At 39.6% G+C, this 24,333-nt stretch overlaps 1 long non-coding RNA gene across 1 annotated transcript; it reads right to left on the reverse strand.

Moving 5' to 3' along the window:
* Positions 1–5,468: 5,468 nt before the first annotated feature.
* On the reverse strand, positions 5,469–24,333 carry LOC306668024. Its single transcript, XR_013765711.1, has 3 exons — positions 24,214–24,333; positions 6,780–6,850; positions 5,469–5,855 (listed from the first exon to the last, which is right to left on the reverse strand). It is a non-coding gene; the product is annotated as an uncharacterized lncRNA (long non-coding RNA).

Below are 24,333 nucleotides of genomic sequence, written 5' to 3' on the forward strand. Positions count from 1 at the left end.
AAATCTTTGCTCTCAGGGAACTTACAATAAGAATGCAAAAGTAAAAAATACAGAATATCAGGTGATGCCATGGGGAAATATTAGGTAGGGAGGATGCATGGAGAGTTTTGGGGTAGAGTGTGCAATTCAAGGAAGACTTGAAGAAGTGTGAGAGCAAACGGTATGTGCATGTGAGTTGGGGGGGGTGTCATAATTTATCATCCAATCCAGGACACCACTGAGACTGAAAAGGAACACTACTAATAATCATAGAGGTCAACAAATTTCAACCAGGAATGTTCTGGGCAAACTCAGACACATGGACTTTAGCCATAAGGTCTTCCGGAGTAAGAGCATAGTAAGGAAGAGAGCAAAAGAAAGGACAAGAGATTCAAAGTGTGCTTCATCTGTTTAGAGGACCACTAGAGCAAAGTGAGAGTGGGAAGCATAGAATGAGTTCTAAGGCTAACCATGGGAAATGTGAGTCCAGGGGCTCTGTCAGCTACTGTATGCCTTGACTTTTATTCCAAGTGAGTTGGGGAGCCCTTGGAAAGTTTTGAGCTACATAAGGTTCATGATTTGACCTCTGTTTTAGAATGGTAGTGTTGAAAATAAACCATACAAAGGCTAAAAGGGCAAGTGGAGACCCCTTAGCAGTCTACTGCATCCAAGCAAAAGATGGTGGGACCTTGGATAGGGTAGGACTGGTGAAGGTGAGGTTCTGGATATAGTCTGATAGATCTGACATTAATTGGTTATTGTATATGGCAATAAAAATTAGGATGATGGTACCTAAATACTGTTTTTGATTAATGTAACTGATCAGGTAGCTTAGGGTCAAAGATGAGAATTCAGTTCCATGTGGCTACAGCCCACCAGCTGGTGGAGACTCCTGGCCCCTTTGAAAACATAAGCTATGGGTCATGAGGGAAGTAGGCAAGGAAAAGGTGACCCTACTTAACTACATCATCCTGACTAGAAAAACAATCCAAGGGAGCCCACAACTTCTATAACAAGTTAAACATTCTAGAACACATAAATATAAGTAAAATACTTGAATATCAAACGATTCTGTGGGTTGTTCAAGTACTTCTCAGATTTGACAGCTCAGTCTTATAACTGTACATTTAATTGTCAATAAATTATGTACTAAACACAATGGGAGGGAAGAAGATGAGTAAAGATAAGCTCTTTCAGTTTAGTGGGGAACACAGCAGGATTATGATGTCTCAAGTTGTACAAATGGGAGCGCAAAGACTGAGTGGATATTTGCCAGGTAGAATCAAGGGCTGAAGACAGGGAAGAGGCGTATTCTATACAGAGGGACTATATTATGCAAAGAAACATGAGGACATATTCTTTTGAGAGGTCATAAGTAATGGCTGGAATATAAAATATACTCATCTAATAATACAATAGTAGTCTCTGTAACACATACTACGTGTTCCTGGTACCATCCTAAATAAGCATTTATGTGAATTGCCACTTTAATATTTATGAGTATCCTCCTCCACATAATTAAGAAACTGAGAATACAGAGGTTAGGTAACTAGCTCAAGAGTGTCACTGCTCATTAGAGATAGTGTTGGGCCTCCTGTCCTAAGATTCTAGAACCTGCGCTTGTTCCACCTGCAGTGCTATGTGGTAATGGAGGCAGTAAAGATATAAATATGAGCAGAACCAGGTGATGGCTAGTATTACAAGCCATGAAGACTCAAGAGGGGCTGGAGATGTAGCTCGGTGGTAGAGTACTTGAGTAGCATGAGGCCCTGGGTATAAACCTCAGCACCAGCCAACAAATAACAACAGTAAAACAACACTGAGTAGGAAGGAGAAGCTAATAAGATCTGCATTTAGAAATACCTTATTGGAAACAATATGGAAGACGAATCAGAAGGGACAAAGAATATAGCAGGAAGACTCATTTAGAAGCAATAATTTGGGCTAGAAACCATATGGGGTCTGATCAAAGCAAGTTAAAATGGAGATGAGACAATGTCAGAAGAAAAAGGGAACAGAGAAGGAAGGGTGGGTTGGAGGATGCCTAGATGTGATTTCTGTTGGTAACACATTAAGGATAAGGCATCTGGGAGTCATTCAAGAAGAGGAGTTAGGCAGGTCTACAACTCAGGAGCAGAAGAAGTAGAAGGCAGAAAAAGATCCAGGGAGTAGCAAATGCTTAGCTGAGAGGACTCTATGATGATGTCATCTGAGGCTCTTTCACAACCATCCCCCAATAATGATTCTTTGAAAGGTCACTCTTCACTTCCTTTTTTCTCCAGACTAGACTGTAAAATTCTTAGAGACACATTCAGGAAATGATCTGGTCTACCAAGACTACCCCAGGCCACCACATTACCCTGGGCAGATGCTGGTGCTGCTACCATCTGAATCTGCAATTAATGCTTCATACTTCAGGTTGCTACTAGAGAAACTAGCTCAAGGTGTAGTCTAGGGAGCTCTAACCCAAATAGCCCAGGAAGTTCAAACTCTAGGTTCCTACAAAAATGCTTCCTTGGTTTAACAAAGCAATAGAAACATTACTTTTTAAATTCTGAAGTAACCTTAGAGGGTCTGGCAGCCAGGAAACATTTTTCAGCATGCTGCATGCAGGGTCATAAAGTATTTGCCTTGAGTAGCTTGAGATACAGCATAAGAATGGGGAGAAGTGGCTGCCAGTTCTCAAACACCCAAAGTTCTTGGATCACAACTGTTAAGAAATGATTACTCTTTCCATCTTCTAAGGTTTTCTTTAATTTCTTTCTTAAGTGTTCTGTAGTTCTCATTGTAGAGGTCTTTCACCTCTTTTGTTAGATTGATTCCCAAGTATTTTATTTTTTTCAAGGCTATTGTGAATGGGGTAGTTTTCCTAATTTCTCTTTCTGAATATGCATCACTTATGTATAAAAATGCACTGGATTTATGAGCATTGATCTTGCAACCTGCTACTTTACTGAATTCACTTATGAGTTCTAAAAGTTTTCTGGTGGAATTTCCTAGTTCCTCTAAATATATAATCATGTCATCAGCAAATAGGGATAGTTTGAGTTCTTCTTTTCCTATTCGTATCTCCCATGTTCTTGGACAGGCAGAATTAATATTGTCAAAATGGCCATACTACCAAAAGTACTATACAGATTCAATGCAATTCCAATTAAAATCCCAATGACGTACCTCACAGAAATAGAGCAAGCAATCATGAAATTCATCTGGAAGAATAAGAAACCCAGAATAGCTAAAGCAATCCTTAGCATGAAGAGTGAAGCAGGGGGTATCGCAATACCAGAACTTCAACTATACTACAAAGAAATAGTAACAAAAAACGGCATGGTATTGGCACCAAAATAGACAGGTAGATCAATGGTACAGAATAGAGGACACAGACACAAACCCAAATAAATACAGTTTTCTCATACTAGACAAAGGTGCCAAAAACATGCAATCGAGAAAAGATAGCCTCTTAAACAAATGGTGCTGTGAAAACTGGAAATCCATATGCAGCAGAATGAAACTAAACCCCTATCTCTCACCCTGCACAAAACTCAACACAAAATGGATCAAGGACCTTGGAATCAGACCAGAGACTCTGCATCTTATAAAAGAAAAAGTAGGTCCAAAATCTTCAACTTGTTGGCTTAGGATCAGACTTCTTTAACAGGACTCCCATAGCACAAGAAATAAAAGCAGAATCAATAACTGGGATACATTCAAACTAAAAAGCTTTCAGCAAAGGAAACTATCAGCAATGTGAAGAGAGAGCCTACAGAGTGGGAGAAAGTCTTTGCCACTCATACTTCAGATAGAGCACTAATTTCCAGAATATATAAAGAACTCAAAAAACTCTACACAAAGAATACAAATAAACCAATCAACAAATGGGCTAATGATCTTCACAGATGAAGATCTACAATCAATCAACAGATATATGAAAAAATGTTCAACATCTCTAGTAATAAGAGAAATGCAAATCAAAACTACCCTAAGATTCCATCTCACCCCAATTAGAATGGCGATTATCAAGAATACAAGCAACAGTAGGTGTTGGAGAGAATGTGGGGGAAAAAGGTACACTCATACATTGCTGGTGGGGTTGCAAATTAGTGCAGCCACTCTGGAAAGCAGTGTGGAGATTCCTCAGAAAGCTTGGAATGGAACCACCATTTGACCCAGTTATCCCATTCCTTGGCCTATACCCAAAGGACTTAAAATCAGCATACTACAGAGATACAGCCACATCAATGTTCATAGCTGCTCAACTCATAATAGCCAGATTGCGGAACCAACTAGATGTCCTTCAATTGATGAATGGATAAAGAAACTGTGGTATATATATATATATATATATGTATAATGGAATATTACTCAGCCATAAAGAATGATAAAATTATGGCATTTGCTGGCAAATGGATGAAACTGGAGAATATCGTGCTAAGTGAGATAAGCCAATCTCAAAAAACCAAAGGACGAAAGATCTCGCTGATAAGCAGATGATGATACATAATGGGGGGTGGGAGGGAGGTAAGAATGGAGGAAGGAGGGACTATACAGATGGAAAAGAGGGGTGGGAGGGAAGGAAAAAAATAACAGAATGAATCAAACACCATTACCCTATGTAAATGTATGATTGCACAAACGGTATGCCTCTACTTCATGTACAAATAGAGAAACAAGTTTTACTCCATTTGTTTACAATAAAAAAAAATTATAAAGAAAAAAGAAGTGATTACTCCATTCTGACCCCAATGATCATTCTCAGATCACTAGACATGGGAGTAGTAATAAGACAAGGTGCCATGTGATGCAAGAAAAAGTATCTAGTGCCATCTCAGAAGCTTTCTTGTACCCCAAATGGAACCTAAATCTAACCAACACTGTACAGATAACTAACACTTTACAGAAATTCAGGGAATAGAGAAAAAGTTAAACATTATTTAAAAAACAATCAGCTAAATGAAGGAAACAAAATATTCTTTCATAAAAAAAGACACTGTACCCAAATGTAATTCTGGCATAATGTGGACCTTGTTTACATCCCAATTCAAACAAACAAACTACAAAAACACAGTTTTAAGACAACTGGGAAATCTGAATGTGGACATTTAAGAACATTAAAGAATTAGTATTGTTAGTAGTGATAATAGTACTGAGGTCATGTTATTTGTCTAAAAATTCTCATTTGTTAGAAACATACAATGAAGTATGTTCAAGTGCGAGAAAAATAGGATGCGTGGAATTTGTTTTAAAATACTGCAGTAAAAATTTAGAATGTGGGGAATTTGAGGAAACAAGATCGGCAACATGTTAAACAGTTATTCAGGGTACTGCTCTCTCTGAGCAGGTTTGAACATTTCCTTAAAATATTAAAAATAATGTACTTTTATTAAAACATCTTATTAAACATATTTTATTAAAACTTTATTATTATTATTAATACTTTATATTTTATTAAAACTTTATATTTATATATTATTAAAACTTTGTATTTTATTAAAACATCCCTAAGGTAGAAAATCTCAAGAAGTACTCAGAGGAAAGAGCGAAAGGGAAGTACGACGAGGAGGTGAACCCTTAGAATCAAAGTGTTACCCTACCAACAGAGCTGCCCTTCTGGCGTCAGAACTGTTTCTTCCAACAAGGATTTTCTATTATTTCAGATCTTAATCAAAGCCTGAAAATAGATTCCAAGTGCCTACAACATATTTGCTGTTTCAAAAGTAAATATGTGAGCACCAGTATATGTGTAGCCAAGTACAGGTGACAGAAAACCAATTAAGACACAGTCTGTGTAACTGGACTTGGTGGTGCATACCTGAAGACCCCACTACTGCGGAGGCTGAGGCAGGACGGTAACTCGAGTCTAGGAGTTTGAGATGGGCCTGAGGAAAAAAGATCCCCATTTCAAAAAATAAAAAATAAAAAAAGGAAGACTCAGACCTGTAAGTTGCCTTCCCTAAGCAACTTGGCAAGACCCGGTCTTAAAAAATAATAAAAAAGGATTGGGGACATAGCTCAGTGGTGAAACACTTGCTTAACATGCATGAAGCCCCGGGTTTGATTCCCCAGAGCTACCAAAGTTAAAAAAATAAGCAAATAAATGAAAATCAAGATACAAAAACAAAAACAGAAGGAAAGAAACCTGGAAAATGGACTCAATGTTATTTGGTGAACTAAGGAATCAAAACATCACCCCCCCCCCCCAAAAAAAAGCTAAATTTCTATTGTATACATTCATATTAAAAATATAAAGAACTAAGCATAAAATTCAAGATTATCAAGTATTTGAAAAAAATTATCTATAATGTGGAGTAGAATGAACAGTTTGGTATATGTAACTCCATAACAATTAGAAATTATTGCATGACCAAAACATCACAGAACAAATTTAACAAGCAGAAATTAAATAACAAAAAGTTTGTAAGCTTTTGCAATAATAAACCTACAAGAAACTCTGTGTTGAAGGATCTATATCAGTGCCATCCCAGTTAGAGAACGATTATGGAATTTGTAAACTGCCAGAAAAAGCCTCAGAACCTTCTCCCTATTTTAAGATACTACTTTGTGGCATACAAAATAGCTGGACCAAAAAACATGAAAACAGATCCTAATGTTCTACATGGCACAGCTTCCATTTGGCTAATTTTAATTTAAAACATTTTCAGAGTTGCTCTCATAAAGATCTGTATTGGACCTCAGGTTTTTCTAAACAATTCTTATATGCACCCACAAGTGAATCAGGTGAGAACAAGCAGGTAGCAAGGTGCTGATTCTGGGATGATGGACCAGGAAGACTGAAAACTTACTTGAGCATCATAGGCATCGTAATCTCCTTGGATGGGAAGGGCGTTCTCAGGTTCTTGTGGAGTTCCAAGGGCTGAAATACACAAATAGTACAAACTGTCACCCAAACACATTTCACACAGATGCTTGCAGAGGGTCTTCACCAAAATCTGCAAGGCGTAAGTGGTCATCATCTACCCTGATAAAATGGGATAATAACCCATTCATCAGTTTGTTAAACCTTCCACAGGTGGTTCAGAGAGAACCCAGGTCTCCCAAGTATTAAGCAACTTCACATAATTTTGTTGCCAAGGGTTAGCTAGTTCTTTCTAAAAATGATAAAAGATTTCAAAAAACACATTTATCATGACTATTTGTTACTTTCTCAGAGGCAGACTATAAAATAAATGGATATTCAATCATTTTCTCCTTTGCCATAGTTCATCTCCCAATGTACAGTAGGTATTTGGCTGCTCCCTAGGGTAGAGACCACATCTTGACCCTTTCCATAACTGATGGGAAGGCAGGAGCTAATCGTGTCAGTCCCTGCAAGGTCCCTTACATCCCACCTCACGTCTCACCTATTCTCACCATCCCATCCAATGGGGGCATGAACTCTACTTCACAGTAAAGGATATTCAATGCTATATAGAACAAGGAACTTGCCCAAAGTCATATAATGAGCCGGTGAGAGAGCCGAAACCCAAGCCCAGACTTTCACATCAATCTACAGTTTTTTCTAGTATGAATTCAGTTCCACCTGACTGGGACCCTGCATGTTTCCCCCTCCACCATGGTGCCATCACCTGTCTAGAGCTGAGAACTCCATAGATGTCCAGTTTGCCTCAATGAAGTAAGTATAATGGTAGAGGAAAGGCTGCTAGAGCCATAGTCTCTTTCTTTCTTCCTTTCCTTCCCTTCCCTTCCCCTTCCTCCCTCCCTCCCTTCCTTCCTTCACCCCCTCAGTTCAGTGAATTGAACCCAAGTCCTGTGTATGCTAGGCTACCACTGAGCTATGTACCAAGCCCTACTATCTCTTATATATCTACTATAAAAATTTGTAAAGTTTTATTTTTTTTTCCCTCTTATACTGGGGCTTGAACTCAGGGCCTTCACATGGTAGACAAATGCTCTACCATTGAATCCTTTTTGAAATTTTGAGACAGTCTCGCTAAATTGTTAAGGCTGGCCTCGAACTTGCAATCTGCCTGCCTCAGCTTCTTGAGTAGCTAGGATTATAGGCATGTGCCACCATACTCAATCAAAAATTGTAAAGCTTTAATAGGAATTTCTTAAATCTTATTTGTAACCCTGTGGGGAGATGAGTATACCTCAGGATTGTAAGAATTATCCATGTGTGCCACTCTGTGAAGGTTCTGTGGGTTAGTGGCACCTGATTTCTTTCCTGCCTGTTTATTGTGGAATGAAACTGTTTTGGTTATGTGAAAACTGTAAAGAAACAAACAGTGTCATTAATTTAAACCTGAAGACACAGTTACAATCCCAGGCATGGATCTGCACTTCTGTGAGTAGTGTTTTAGGCTTTGCTGATCTTCCCAATTCTAACTTCTTTTGCAATTACTACAAAATATTTACTGTATTTTTAGTTGTTGTACTCTTTTTTTCCCCTTAAGTTGTTTAATGTGCTCATTCTAAATCCTAACTAGATCAGATTCTCCTCCTGATAGTAGGGATTAAATCTACTTGTACCATGGTACTTCTCACCCTAATTGCCATAATGCTGGGCCCAAGGGAGGTTCTTCTCATTCATCGAATAACCAGCATTTAATAAATAAAAAAAATAACCCAAGCAAGAAAGGAAAAGGTTAGTATTCAAGAAAAGATGACAGAAATCATTAACTTCCAGTTCTTCTGAGAATAATCTTAAAGTCATGTCAGGCACACAAGAAAACTGGAGCTCAGATTTGCAATGGGTATGTTGAATGAATGAGTGAATAGACGCTGCCCAGACTTTTCTATTCTTCTGGCATCTCTCATATTCTCTTTTATCTGTCATCAACCTGTAAGTGAGGTTTGGAATTATGAATATCCCTCCCCACTTTTCATCAAATCTCTTACCATAAGCAAAAATAAAAACGTTAAGGGGGGTAATCTTACTGGATAATCAATGGACCATGGGACAATCCTACTGGCATAGTAAGTTTATAAGAACATAAGAATGTCACTTGCTGTCAGACCTGGAGGTTAGCCTGTCCCCAGGGTATCAAGGAAAGTACCAAGTGCAGGTTGCTCCTCTCTTCTCAGGTACTAACTGTACAAGAGCTGAGTGATAATGTCAGAAGGAGGAGTTTCTATTAAATGAGCCACATGAAATTGCTATTTTTGAGGGTATCATGATTTCAAATGACTAAAACTAACAGTTGCAGAGTTGTCATGGACACCATATTCAACCCCAGGCAGGGGTTGCCTCTAGAACTGTTTTCTCCATTGCACAATGTGATCTCCAAGACAGATCCCAGTTATATCCTCCCATATCCCATACATCCCACCTTTGTAATTCTTATATATATCTGATATTAATTTACTTGGTGAGTGATTTTCATCATCAGTCAAAAGTACTTTGAGGAGTATTAAGGTCTTACTGAAGACTTTTATTACACTTACTAAGGTCTCTGACCTTACTCTAGTGGGAACATGTTGCCCACTTCTGAAGAGGCTTTGCTGACAGGAAGAGAGCAATGGCTCCTGGGGACAGCTGTCCATCTCTGCCCCTTTTGTTCCCACCATCACATGATGTGAGCAAGCAGGGCTCACAGTGAAATGTGAAAAGCAGGCCTCAAGGTCCCCCAGTTCTTAGATTCAGAAGGTCTCCCACATGTGGTTCCATCCTGTGTAATTAACTAGCGCCAGAGAACCAATTTAGAATGAAAAATAAAGTAATAATTCAGGAAACTTTAAAATTTGAGAAACTGCAAAACTTTAGTTCATATACAATTTTGTTTATTCTGTAGTTACTTTTTACCTTACTTCCTGAACTAAACTCAAAACCATGAAATACAGTATATAATTAAATAGTAGCTATTTTTAAACTGAGAAATGAATCTGAATGGTTAAGTTATAATAACTGGGAGTGTAGTTCAATGGCAGACTGCTTTCCCAGCTTGCACAAAGCCCTGGGTTTGAATCCTGCACTGCAGAAACAAGTAAGATATAACCCCAACAATGTGAGCACATCATTCTTACAGAGCTGGCCAAACAACTAATCCTTGCTCATTCCTGGTTCCTCATTTGGTGAGTAGTTACAGTTGACAGCAGCATCTACCATAATGATGGCAAAATAGCCTTAATAAAGATAACGGATGTACTACAAGGCTAAAATCAACATTTGTGTTTTCAAGCTGGTCTCCAGTTAATATTTGCAACTAAACAGAAGCCAAAATTGAAGATTCTGTTGAGCTTTAGTAGTTAAGTGGTATGATTCTCATCAGTCTCAGCATAAGACAGACAATATAAAAAGCTCTGGAAGCTGAAGAAAAAACAGCTACTTGCTATTAGGGGCAGTACAGGAAGGATCCACAGAACTTACAAAAGAGGTATATTAGAGCTGGGCTTCAGAGGAAAAACAGACATTTGCAAGGGAAAGGCAGATAGAGAGGCCCTGTAGGTAGAAAGACCCAGAGGAGAGTAAGACGTGGGTATCTGCCATGCAAACTAAAAGAGGGCAAGTTGTAGGACAGGAGGCCACAGATGTCAAGTGCTTTAGCCTTTGTCAAGCCAGCATGAGGAATCAGAGAGAAAGGTGATAGGATTTGGTATTCACAAAAATGATGGACACCAAGCCAAGGCACTGGTTGACAGTCGTCCCAAGAACTCCAGGCCTCCTTGATGTTATATATCAGTGCCTGATCTATGAGAGCAGAGAGGACACTAATACTTTCTCACTTTTACATATTGTGATTCCAAGTAAGACTTTGGCAGATGAATTGAGAGAAGCCATTCTGAGCTGGAATCAGTAGGAGCACTGAGACAGTGACCCAGGCAGACAAGAGGCATGGGAACTTTTCTACAAATGAAGGGGGCCAAGCAAATGGAGGTAGATCTGCTACGTTTGTGGGAGTTGGGAATACGACTTGGGAATAGTCACAGAAATAAGGCCTTTACGATTTTTTTATTTTTTCACCATAGAGTATGTTAGGGCAAGTGCTTTGCATGTAGAGAAGCCTAAGCAAATATCAGAACTTTGTCTTCACCTTTTTTTTTCTCTGGTGCTGGGGCTCAAATGCACGTGGGGCACTGCATGTGTAAGATATGCAGATAAGTGCTCTACCACTGAGCCACACATTCTCTGAACAAAAGGTTTAGTGCCATAAAAAGAACTTAACAGATTCAAAACCCTTATCTGTTGTTAATCGAGATCACACAACCCTGAGATTTATCTAGTGAGGAATAGTATAGCCATCACCCAGGAGAGGACTCTAAGGAGTGCTCTGTGATGCCCTTGAGAAAAGGCCAGCACAGAGATAAGCCAGAAAACAAGCAGGACGCGCAATGGCTCTGACTTTTCTGTTTTTAACTATTCACCAACTGGCTTTTAGTAAGCACATCCAAAAATCTAATTACCTTGAACAAGAGGATATGTTACCTAACTTCTTTTTATAAAAATTTCCTTTACACGGACTCACTCATTCTTAGAGTGTTTCCCCATAGTTGGCTTCTGCTGTAATTAAAGTCATTCATGGAGAGTCTGATTATGTGTTATGATGAATAACTGTTGGATACAACTAAAAATGCATATAAGGATATTGGAAAGTGTTATCATTGGAATGAGTGATTTAAACTACTGTGATGAAAGATTTGGATAGAATTTGGACTGAGTCAAAACATTGCCCAAATGTAGTCACCTTACCCTGGTTCTGTTAGCCCAGTGGCATTGTAAAATTACCTACCCTCTGTGCCTCAGTTTCCTCTGTAGTGAAATACAGGTGATGACCTTTTTTAGAATTGTTGAGATGAGTTACCAAATGCAAACCTTTAGTATGGTTCCTGTAGTATGTGGTAAGCATGCACTTACTGTTATCCACCAGCACAACTATGATGGCTATCATCATTTCCAGTCTGACAGAGCAAACTGTAACACATAGTATTATGTGATCAAGGTGGGATTAGAATCCAGATCTGGCTCACTCCTAATCTAGACTTTTCCCACTATTCTGCCTGACTTCTTATGACTGTTCCCCTAGTTCAGAGATAATAAAAAGTATACTGTAAATGGTAAATTAATTTTTATGGCTGATTTTATCATATTGACTATAAATGAATTTCCCAATACAGATAAAGTGGATCAGAAATTTAAAATGAGGAAAAATGTTTTCTACATCTACAAGATACAATATCAGACATTAAATCCCACACCATCCTACTGTTATGCATAACTAATTAGAACAAATTAAAAAAAAAAAAAATCCCCCACTACCACCTTTATAGCAAATAGGAACCCACTGGAATCTGCTGGGAACTGTGAAAAACCAGTTTGGTACTCATGGGGTAAATGGAAGGCACATGCTTTCAGCAGTTTAATAAAACTTTACCAGTTTAATGTGGGATTGTGATGGTACTTACTGAATCCTGGTTAGGCAACTCTATTTGAAAAAGGATAGAGACTCCTAATTTGGAGTTTGAAGTATTCTTTTGGAAAATGCTGTAGTCAGTTTTTTTGATGATGTGACTAAATGACCTGACCAATACAACTAGAAAGGAAGAGTTTATTTGAAGGCTTACGGTTTCAGAGGTCTTAGTCCATAGAAGGCTGGCTCCATTTCTTAGGGCTTGAGGTGAGGCTGAACATCATGGCCCAAGAGGGTGGTGGAGCGAAGCGGATCACATCATGGTGATCAGAAAGCAGAGAGAGAGAGACTCCACTCTCCAGATACAAAATATATACCACCTAGCCATGCTTCCAATTAACCACTTCCTCTAGTCACTCCCCACCTGCCTCCACTTACCACTCAATTAATCCCACTAGGGATTAACTCAATGATTACATTAAGACTGTTAAAATCATTTCTTCTCTGAACCTTCTTGCATTGTTTCATACATGAACTTTTGGGGGATACCTCACATCCAAACCATAGCAGATAATTACATGAGGGAGTCTTTGAAAATAAAGGTTTTTTTTGCAGGGGTAAGGTGATAGAAAACAGGTATTCTTTCTCTTTCATTCTCTACAAACTAGGGCCCTCTCTATAAACATGGCACTTAAAAAGGATTCAGGACTTCATATGCTGTAACAGAGCACCTTAACATTTTCTTACTTAATATCCATAATAACTATATGCAATTGGTACAGTGGATATCACTGAAGTTCAAAAAAATAAAATTTCCAAAGTTTCTCAAAGTTAGACAATGATAGAGTTGGAACTTAAACTCCAAGTCTTTCACATCTCACATACTTTCAAATATTTTTCCCTCTTCCTTTTCTGTAATCTGGAAATAAAACTGCAAAGGAGAACAGAGAAACATTTTTAAATAGGGAAACTGTCAGAGGATGAGGCTCAGGCCCGGGAAACAAGGTTCAGGGACGGGAGGTTGAAAGATATGAGGCATGGTGGAAATACTGGTCATCCTTTATTAGGAGGCCGCAAAAACCCCTCGTCAGTGCCCCCCATCCTCCTAGCCACTTCCATAGGCCTTTTTATATCCAGGCCCAATGAAGGAGGCACACATAAGTGAGCATATGCTCACAGGAACTGTTTATGACCCTGAGTACACCTGAGTACATGTGCTGAATCAGTGTTTCTGACCTTGACTACACACTGACCATAACACAGTCAATTCATGGCCCTGGTTATTGAAGGGTTATGGAAAATAATATTCCTACAAGATAGTCCCCAGAGAAAAACAAAGACAGTGCAGCTCAGTAGGAGGGAGGGGAAATTAGTCCAGCAGTAACCTCTCCCAGTAAATCCTTTCCCAAAAAAGTAGTACCTGAAGGAAAGGGATGGATATTAAATGCCAGAATCTGGATTTTGACCTTACTCCATTGCAAATTAGTCCTAAATGGAAGCACAGTAAATACCGAAGTTCTGGGAAACGATGAATCCCAGAGAAAGAAAAAGCAATGGGCAAGATTTGAGTACTCATTCCTTGGGATCTGGGCTCCCATCTCTCCAGATAACAATGAGTTTCAACCTTTTTACAACTGCCTTCCCTAGTTAAAGTTTTCACTTGTACAACTAGCCCCCGACTGTCCAAACACGTGTCCACAGTTTCCAATGAATAAACCACCCTCATTGTACCCTATAACACTAAAATCCCCTCTATAACTGAGGGCCATTTTCGTATCCAGAAAATGAGCCTCTATGGTGTCCGAGTCTGTGAATGAATAAACAGCTTCTCTGAATCTGTTGAAGTCTGCATCTGTCATTTTGTGCTTACAGTTACACACTAAAAACATAACATATCCTCTCAGAAGCCCCAGCAAGAGAGCCTAACTATAGCCATTGTGGGCCTGCCTCAACAGAAACCCATTAGACTTGCTATATACTTAAGTAATGTCTTTTTAGACTTGCTTATTCCATGCAGTAACTTGATTTTAAATTCAGTGACTGGGACACAAGATAGCAGCCACCCTGAGCTTGGGAGTAAAAGTCCCTCACAATTTCTGACTATTGGAAGAACTCGAAGAAGGCCAGGAAGGAGTAGGAGATGGCACAGTTAGCTGGGGTCTACAAGATAATGCAGACATAGCACTTATAAGATAAACAGGGATGATAACTGGGCCTCCAAGAACAATTTATGAAAACTGAATATACAGACTTAAGAGAGAATGTGGACCTAAGTACCCAGATGCACCCACCTTTGTAAGATTTGTAATAAAAATTAATATGAATGGAATTAATAGTTCTAATGGAGTGGTAGGCCCAAGAGCCACATTACTGTTAGCAAAATGGCAGAATTCATATGGCATCAAATTTATTCTACAAGAGCTGTGGTGTTTAATGATGTCTAGAGAAAATATGAATATTAGATATGGAAAATGACAAAGACCTGGGAAAAAGGGAGTGTGAAAGAAAACCATACATTTGAGAGCATTGATCCTTTCCCAATACATTCTTTCCCAGTGATAAAACAAACCCTGGGGATGAGGTATCCCTCAAACCTACAAAGGCAGTCTCTGGGAAGAGGCCAAAGCGATGATCTTTCCCTAAACAATTCCTTTCCAGATACCAAGCACTGACCCCAGGCTCTCCACTGGATCTGGTAAGATAAATCCCAGAGACTGATCACTGACCCCAGACTCCCTCCCATTTAGCCCAGTAAAACAGACTCCAAATTCCTGAGTGCTCACTAATTAAGTCATCTCTCAGTATAACCTATATAAGCCCAGTCCCCTCCTTTGTCCGGCAGCTCATTTTCCACTGGAAAGTGAATTCACTGGAAAGTGAATTCAATGGTGTCACCCACTTCTTGCCTACCCCGTTCCTGCATGAAACTTTGTTCCTGAATACAAAGGCTGAGATGATCTGTGAAGTTTGCAGCTGGCTTGGTCCTTTTGTGCTAACAATGAAATTCTCTCAGCTGCCAGAAGGATAGTGGTTACAGCAATTAATCAAAAAGAAAAACCACAGGCCCTCCCTCCTATTTGATGTACGCAGTCTTCATTTTCTACCACATTAACTTTTCGAGATACATCTTGTAGATCTCAAAGTACTGGAAAGGAAACTCACATTCAGAGGCAATTTATCTTAAGATACTGTAAATGATACTAATTTTTTGTCCATTTGAAATACATAAGTTGTGCCATAACGAATTATTTTGTCAAGTATAACCACTGTTCATGTAGTTGAACTTCTGGGATCAGGAAAGTCTATTTAAATTGATTCCCGTCATGACAGGTGGAGCACATGTAACTCATTTGTGAAGCCACAGTCACCTTGCTGCTGATTACTTGGTCTGGGGGCTTCGCATTCTCCCTACCTCCCCTGCCTCCACCCTCCCCAGGACAGTCCTCCAGTGGGAGGCTTGCTAGAGTAAAGGTTTCAGGTCACAACCTGGGGACTACTGCCGATTGTGGGGAGTGCTTTGCCTGAGCCCTGTTTCTTTTTAAGTCTTAAATGATGCCCTTTCAAAGCCATTGTCCTGCTTCCCTCTCCTCCACTCTCATCCTTGGCTGAAGCATAGATTGTAACCCTCAGAAATTGGCCTCTGGTGAGGATTTCAGGGCTCTCCCCCACTTTTATTGAGAGTTCTGCTTTTTCCCTCCTCCTCGACTCCCTTGTCACATAGTCACCACCCAACACTTTCAACTATGCTCCTTGCTTTGGCCAGAAGCCATCAGGGAAAGATGGAAAGTCTCTGACCTCCCTCCTTTAGTTTTGGGAATACGTTCATTCACTCACTAAGTAATTAATATTGGATTCTGGGCCCCATCACTTTGCTGTCACCCACAACTGATGCATCTTTGGCTCACGTTTTCTTAAGGTGAACAGGGCAGTTATCAGAGTTACACAGTCCTTCCCGCACTCATAGTCCTTGCTGGTTAGACCTGGAGAAATACCACAAGACACTTGTAGGCATGCAAGGGATCTTTTGGATTGTTTCCTTTTCCTGTAATGACTTTGCTTTTAGACAGTAAAGAAGGTATGACTAGGCCTCTTATTGGGTCGACCATGCCATCCATGTGGGTTGGGTCTAGTGGGGAATCTAAAAACTGGAACCAGAGAAACCTGGGCCCAGTGCAGACCCTGGTTTTGGTGCCTCTGCTTCCCAGGTGCGCAGCAAGGACTGAAGAGGAGCCCAGAGCACCCAGCAGATCCTGGAATCAGTGGGCCTATCCTCCTGGCACATTGCTGTATTTTCCCTTCTGTTCAGGACCACTAAATGCTGAAATATGGATGCATACTGAAATAAAGGCAATTCATGGTGTTAAAAAAAACATCAGTGACTAGAATCAACACATCCACCTCAAACACAAACAAAACACAGTTGATCAACACATCCACCTCAGAGACCCAGTGCTTCCACCTCTATCATTTGGCACTTGTGACTCTCCTGAGTTCTTCCTTAGCAGCACCTCATCACTCATCAGTGTGCCACTGCAAACAACCTCATGGCCAGCAAGCCTGAAGAGCATTTTAATGAAGACTTTGACCCGAAAGACAGGGACTGGAAGGCCAAAAGAGCTGACGATTAGTACACAAAAGAAAGAGCAAATCGGTTGCTATTTTCAATTCAGAGACTGTCTCGGAAGTTGTGCTGTTTTATGTCATTAGTTTTGGTTATTGCTTCTTCTCTTTATAAATAATTTTTAAATTACCTTAACTGATGAAAGTGAACAGTAGATTGCCTCTCTGATTAGTCCTTTTTTAAGAGTACAGAATTTTTCCTGCTGGGCATGGTGGTACACACCTGTGACCCCAGCTACTTGGGAGGCTGAGGCATGAGGATCATAAGTTTGAGGCCAACCTGGGCAACTAAGTGAGACTTTCTCAAAAAATAAAAAGGGCTGGGAATGTAGCTCAGTGGTGAAGTGCCCCTGGGTTTGAGCCCCACTACCACACACACACACACAAGGCTTTTTTTTAACCCCAAACAAATCTTGACCAATCAAGTGAAGTTATTTCAATGAGCTATCAATTTCTTCAGGCTTGGCAACAATTAAGGCTGTTGTGGGCCATTTCCTCCATTGCCAGATTTCAGGGAGATATGAATTCCTTATGGTTCCAGTCCCTCAGTAGTTTTGAATTAAGAGAGAATAGGGAAGAGTGTGGTATAAGGAGGCTGGTGTCATCCTGCTGCAGAGTAGTATTCTGTTCTTCCCATGTGGTAGAGATGGCTGCAAGTCTTTTCTTCAATGGATCCTATAGGTCACCCTGTAGATGTGTGAAGCCTCCCCTCTCCCTGGCAGAGCAGGTCATTCCCATCATTGACCTCATGGCTTGAACTAGTTAGTGTTCACTCTGCAAGAGTGAGCGATTTTGTCAAGCTAAAATTTCCACCTGGTTTTCCTGACAAAATAGGTACCATCAAATAAAACTCAGGAGCACATGTAAAGTTCTACTCATTTTTGTGGGTAACAGAATGTGCTTCCCTGAATTGGAGCACATTAGGTACAAGTTAACACACAATAAACATATGGAGGAGTCTGAATTTTTCTCTGGTTTAATCTGATATAAAGAAATGCTATAGTTCTAGGTTCATTTTGTGTATCAAAATGAAGAGATCTCCAACCATCAGTTCTACTTACAGAAGGTACAGACAGATGTAAAAAGGCATCAAAATATAACCTTCATTGTTTTAATGTCAAACTTTGACTTAAGTGAAACTTTAAATCATTTAAGGAAGACATTCCTGATATTTTATAAACTCCTTTTTATATGTTTACTATATTAAAAAAGGAAAAAAAAACACATCAGTGTGACTAGGCGCATGTACATACATAAAAACCCACCCATGTAGACATATATACTTGACAGTTCTCAAAGAATACACAAGTAAACCCTGGAGTTTGGAAAAACAAGTGATGTAGGGAGAGGAATTTTTGGTTTTCATTTTGAAGTCTTCTGTATTTTTTTATGACTAGGCATTAATTTTTTCCCTAAAGTATTAAGGTACAAAGAAAAAAGTACATCTTATTATCACAATCATTTTCCTCAAAAATCTCTTACATAATAGTAAATCTTGATTTACCACTGCGATCCTGTCTTTGTGTGTGTGTGTGGGGGGGGGGGTACCAGGGATTGAATTCAGGGGCACGTGGCCACTAAGCCATATCTCCAGCCCTATTTTGTATTTTATTTAGAGACAGGGTCTCACTGAGTTACTTAGCCCCTCATTTTTATCTGAGGCTGGCTTTGAACTTGAAATCCTCCTGCCTCAGCCTCCCAAGCTGCTGGGATTATAGGCCTGCACCACTGTGCCCAGCTCCTGTGATTTTTTTTTTTTTTTCATTTAAGAATAATTTTAAGCTGGCACAGTGGTTTGCACCTATAGTCTCAGTTACTCCAGAGGCTGAGGGAGGAGCATTCCTTCAGTCCAGAAGTTTCTAGTCAGTCTGAACAACACAGTGATACCCTGTCTCAAAAACAAAATTAACAAAAAGTTGATTTTTTTTTTTAAGTTGAACTGGAAATTTATTATAATTAACCCAGACACCAGATGGTTGCCTTCTGTGGTTTAGTCTCCCAAGTCACAAACTTTGAGGCTCAGTCTGTTTGAAATTAGTAAATCTTAATGCATTTAAGACAATGGCAGAAATGTACATTTCCAAGATGAAGACCATAAGAAAATGCAATCTGTCATAAAACAGAGACTCTCAGAATCCAGCAGAAGCCATGTGCCTTTGTCAGGATAAATGGCAAGGCTTTAGAAATGTTACCCTCATGTTTGACCCTTAGAACTTATTCTACATATCGTTTGTCACATTCATGGTATTGACATAGATCATTTTATATTTAATGTACTTGGTCTTTTACAAAAACTCATTATGTAAGACACCATCAAAGCATAACCCCCATCAGTATCATTCATAAGACAGACATAAGATCAGACAAACTTTCTTTTTCCTGTTATGTTCGTCCATGTGACTAATAATTATGTACTTTTCAGGGTATGCTTTATAATTTTCTAGTACTGAAGCAGTAATTTGAGGGTAATTTATTGCTATCATATCTTTCCTGAAATATTATTTATGGGTCAGTAGTCTTAGATGAAGGTGGTAAAGGGATTTTAATCCCAACTTCTTTCCCAAGGAAGACCATGCATTGTGTGACACTTGCTAAGTATGTGGTGAAAATGGTTGTTGGTTCTGTATACAAATTCTTTCACTCAAATGTTGTATTCCATCCCCCATTTAAGGGGATGGTACATCTCTAGCAAAATGTAGAGCTAAGGATAGGACAGACTTGGGTTACGAACAGCTGCCTTTTTGCATCTTATGTGATGGTCCATTCAGACCCCACCTGTGACAATCCAAGGCTTGACATCCTCCTCTCTCTTCAGTTCCTTCTGTCCTCTCCTTTCTGTGACTCTATTAAATGAGACTGATCTGCTTTTCCCATATTCTCATGTGTCCTGGGCTCCTGGCTATCCATTTGTTTGGCCATGGCTTTCTTCTTTCCTCATAGGGCTGCTAAGCTTTGAGGACAGTACTCACTTTCCAGCATCTAAACTCACTCAGGCTTTTGGTTTTCTGGTTTTATCCCCAAGTCTTAGAGTTTGAGTAATGTGAATCCCCTCCTTCATTTCCTTGTGCCACCACCTCAGACCCATATACAGACCTATTTACCTTTCTGAGCTGCTGGACTAACGGTTAGACTCCAGAGCAGGCATGTTCCCCTTGGGAAATTCCTAGGAGAAGACTCAGGCTCTAGACTTCTCTGTCAATTAGTCTCCCGTTTTTTGATACTTTAAAAAAACTACTTTTGATAATTGACAAATTGAGCTGATGAAGTACATACAAAACCTACTAAGATGAAAGAAAAGCAAAAGAATACAAATGTTTGTTTCAATGGATACATTTAAAATATATATTCATATATATTCAAATGTGGAATACTAAAATTGGTTTTTCAAAACTGACATCAGAGGCCAGAAAACTAAATCATTTTTCAAGAAACTGGTAATATTCAGATCACATTTCTGAACACAAAGTCATTAGTTTGAAATCAATTCCAAGCATATACCTAGCATAAATATATACCTTTGAACATTAAACTTCCTTCCAATTATCTGCAGAATCAAAGTGGAAGTCAAAATTAAAAAGGTGGCAATTGTTAACAAGATTTTTTTTTGGTACCGGGGATTGAACCCAGTGGTGCTTAACCACTGAACCACACCTGCAGCCTTTTTTATATTTTATTTAGGGGCAGGGTCTTGCTAAGTTGCTTGAGGGCCTCTCTAAATTGCTGAGGCTGGCTTTGAACTCATGATCCTCCAGCCTCAGTCTCTCAAGCTGCTGGGATTACAGGTATGTGCCATCATGCCCTGGCTGTTAGAGAGATCTTGAACCTAATATGTATGACTGTTTTCTGATACATTCAATACCTTGCTTAATGATAAGTGTTATTTCACATGTAATTTAACATTCTACTTCACAGTGCTTCTTTAAAAATTTAGATCAGATCTAAACACACATACACCTACATTGTAAGCTCTTGAGAAATAATTACTATGCATAAAACAGCACACAGAGGATGACTTTAGTTTTAACTGACTGACTGCTCAAAAGCACAGAACAATGAACATTTTAAGGGCTCAATGTTATGAGATTGCAAACAAAATACTTGGGCCAAATAGTTGAAGTAATCCCTCGTTGGTTATTTCACATTAAGTGAAGACTGTTAAAAAAGAAAAAAAAAAAAAAAAAAAAAAAAAAGTCAGTGTTGAGCTTAGTAAGCACAAGATAAGCATTCCAATTTTACAACAAAATTTAAACTAGCACCTTTAAAATAAATACTATAATCACTTTATTAAGTACAAAGTATTTCAGTTCACCAGCAGTGTAAACCAATAGCATTTTCAAAGTTGAGGTTAAATTTGTACTAACACACACCATCCCATACAGTGAAATGCACTTCTTTGTTTGAGCTCTCCATACCCAGGCTGACAAGGGGTTTCTGCTAAGTCTCTTAGATTCCCAATCTAAAAAGCTACTATAAGTTTTAGGCCATTAGCTGGAAAGACTGAAGTCTGTAAAAAGCAGTTCAGTGTTTAAGAGGATGGAGTTCTTTTTCTGATGAGCAAACTAGTAATATTTTCAGTTCAACCTCAGAGTCTTTCACACTAAGGGTGCATATGGTAACAGACCTACCTGATGTGACCCTGACTTCACTGGGGACAGCATGCAGAGGAGAAGTGATGGGTCTAAATTCCCCATGGTGGATGCTGCTTTGCAATCAGGGCATTCTAAGTTAATTTTGTATAATGAAGAACATATGTGATTCTTAATCCGCTGTAACCAGATGGTTCTACAGCAGGGAATGTCTATATGCTAAGCCTTCCTCTTAGTATTATTTCAAGCATTAATAGTAAGTCCTTTTCAATGTAGTTCTTACAGGCACTTATAGGGTCACCATGTTTTTTCTTGCTCACATACCATATTTACACAGAACCTTGGAGCTTCAGGTCTTTTAACAAGGACAGCCAGACCCCCAAAAAAAAAAAAAAAAAAAATTGAGAGGCAGACTCAGCAGCCAATTAATTAGCCAATTATTTCCATTATGATGTTAGGAAAAACGAAATCACTGCCAGTAGATTTTTTTTCTAAGTCATTTAGCATTTATCAATTGTCAGACCAAAGGCCATTCCAAGTAGGAAAGTTCTGATTCCAACTTCTCTACCAGCCCATAGGCAACACAATATATTCTGTTCCTAAAAAATTGTGGCAGGATTTGCTTCCCTGTCACTGATGCTGACACTAAATGGGCTTACAGATGCATAATTCCTCAAAACAGCCCTTATTAACTAAACATCTGCCCTAATTTTCAAGTTTTGAATTCCAAATTTCTAAATTGGATTTAAAATTGTCTTATTCTATTTCAATTGGATTTAAAATTGTCTTATTCTATTTCAACCATTTCTTGCATTTCAGAGGGCACTATAAAATTAAAACTTCCAAAACAGAAATTCTGAGAACTGGAACTGGGAGATAGAAATCTACTTAAATAAAAAGCAGCTTTAAATCATGTTGTTAGGTATACAACATTCATTGGGATAGCTGGCTATTCATTTGGGGCTTAGTAAAACAACCTGCTCTTTATCCTTCTACCTCTCCCTGCTCTTTGCAGGTATTATCTGTTCTCTAGCTGGTAGGCTCCGACAGAATTTCAAAAGACTTTCATCTATCTTTATAGTCAGTTTCCACAATGGAGCTTCATTTTCTACATTTTGAACACAGGACAAATGAAACCCACTTAAAAGAATTACTTGAGGCCTAAACATGGTTACCTTAAAAAATGCTCAACAAAGTGCTGGGCATATCATAAGCACAATATAAATAGGCACTGTTACTATGGTCAAGACAGGTAGCATGGCACAGTGGTTAAGAGTTCAGGGTTTAGGGTCAGACCACCTGGGCTTTCATGTACGTTTATAAGCTATATAACTTTACACAAGCTACCCAACCTCTCTGTGTCTTTTTCCTTGTCTGTAAAAAGAGATAAAAATACCCACTGCATGAGATTGTATAGGGTCATATTTCTCGAACTAGTAAAGGACTAGTTTTTATCATTTTCGTCCCTGACCACTATATAGCTCTACTATGTATGACTATGAAGCGGCTCCCTTCACCTGCAAAGCTTTCCAGCAATACCTAAAACTGGTCTCCAACTGCTTGGTATTGCAACATCATTGCACTATTAAGTTTTGAAACACTCTCAATTCTGTGGTCATTTCTGCAGCCGACCACCCTCTGAGTAGTGCAATTCTACAACACTGGTCTCAACCACGGCGATTTTCAACCAGAGGACATGAAAATAGGTGCAAACATTTTGATGCTCTCAGCTGGGGGTGCTGTCAAAATCTCCTACAGTGCTCAAGGAAGCCTGTGTCTACCTATATATCTCAGTAGTATAAAGTGAGAAACCCTGTTCTAAATGGTTAAAGAGGATAACTTTCATAAACTACTTAGCAGAGTGCTAGGTACACAGTATGTGGTCAGTACATGAAGGTTACTTAGTTGATGTAGAGTCAAGACAATAAAAAAGATACTCTGTGGCCTCTCTGTAGAAAGAAAGGTCAGTTACAGTGGGAAAAGTGGACTTTGGCAAAGCAAGAGGCAGATTCGTAGTGAAGTTTGCCAAGCTTTAAACTACAGGGCTCCTTCCATAAGCCGCCCCGCCTCAACACACACACACGCACGCACGCACGCACAAACGTACGTGCGTGATTTTAGATTCTTTCAAACGTTTATGGCCCACAAACCCCAGTTCTAGTACTGGCCCCATGCTTCTCATGTAACCCTGGGTTTAAAAAAAAAAAAAAAAAAAAGTCACCTTTTGAGCTTCATTGTATTTCTCTGTAAAACCTGGTTGAAACACTACTGTTCCGCACTAGTTACCAGTGAGGCAAAATAAATTCATATATACAAAGCGCTTAGCAATAACAGATGGTATACAAGAAATGCTCAGTAACTCTCATTACCATTATTACTATTAAGTACTGGCCCCTTGAGGAGAAAAGAGGGGATGGGGTACAGGAAGCAAGCGCCTTGTTGCCCCGCCTAAGCCCACGCGGCTACACCGGAGGGGACGGAGTAGGGGAGCAGGTTGTCTGATTCCACTTCATTTAGGCTCAACCAACACGCAAGAAAGGCAAAGTGACTTCCCTGCCTTTATGCTGAATAGTAAAACTTGGGCTTTCAGAGGGGGGTCTCGGGATCCAGAGAGGCCCCACCTGAACCCCCAGGCCTCACACACCTCCCTCCAGTCTCAAGGTCCACCGGCCTGGGCAGGTCTCCTGCTGCCATGCAGGCTGGACCCGGCCTTCGCGCCCACTCACCCAGCTTCTGCCCGCAGCATCGCGAAAGGCAGGTTCCGCTCAACCGGGCTGGGTGCTGCCGCCTGCCCCATCAGAAGGCTCCACGGCGCAGGTACTGCCACAGCCACTCAGGACGCAGCC

Source organism: Sciurus vulgaris (assembly GCF_902686455.1).
Source record: "Sciurus vulgaris genome assembly, chromosome: 8".
Classification (NCBI taxonomy): domain Eukaryota; kingdom Metazoa; phylum Chordata; class Mammalia; order Rodentia; family Sciuridae; genus Sciurus; species Sciurus vulgaris.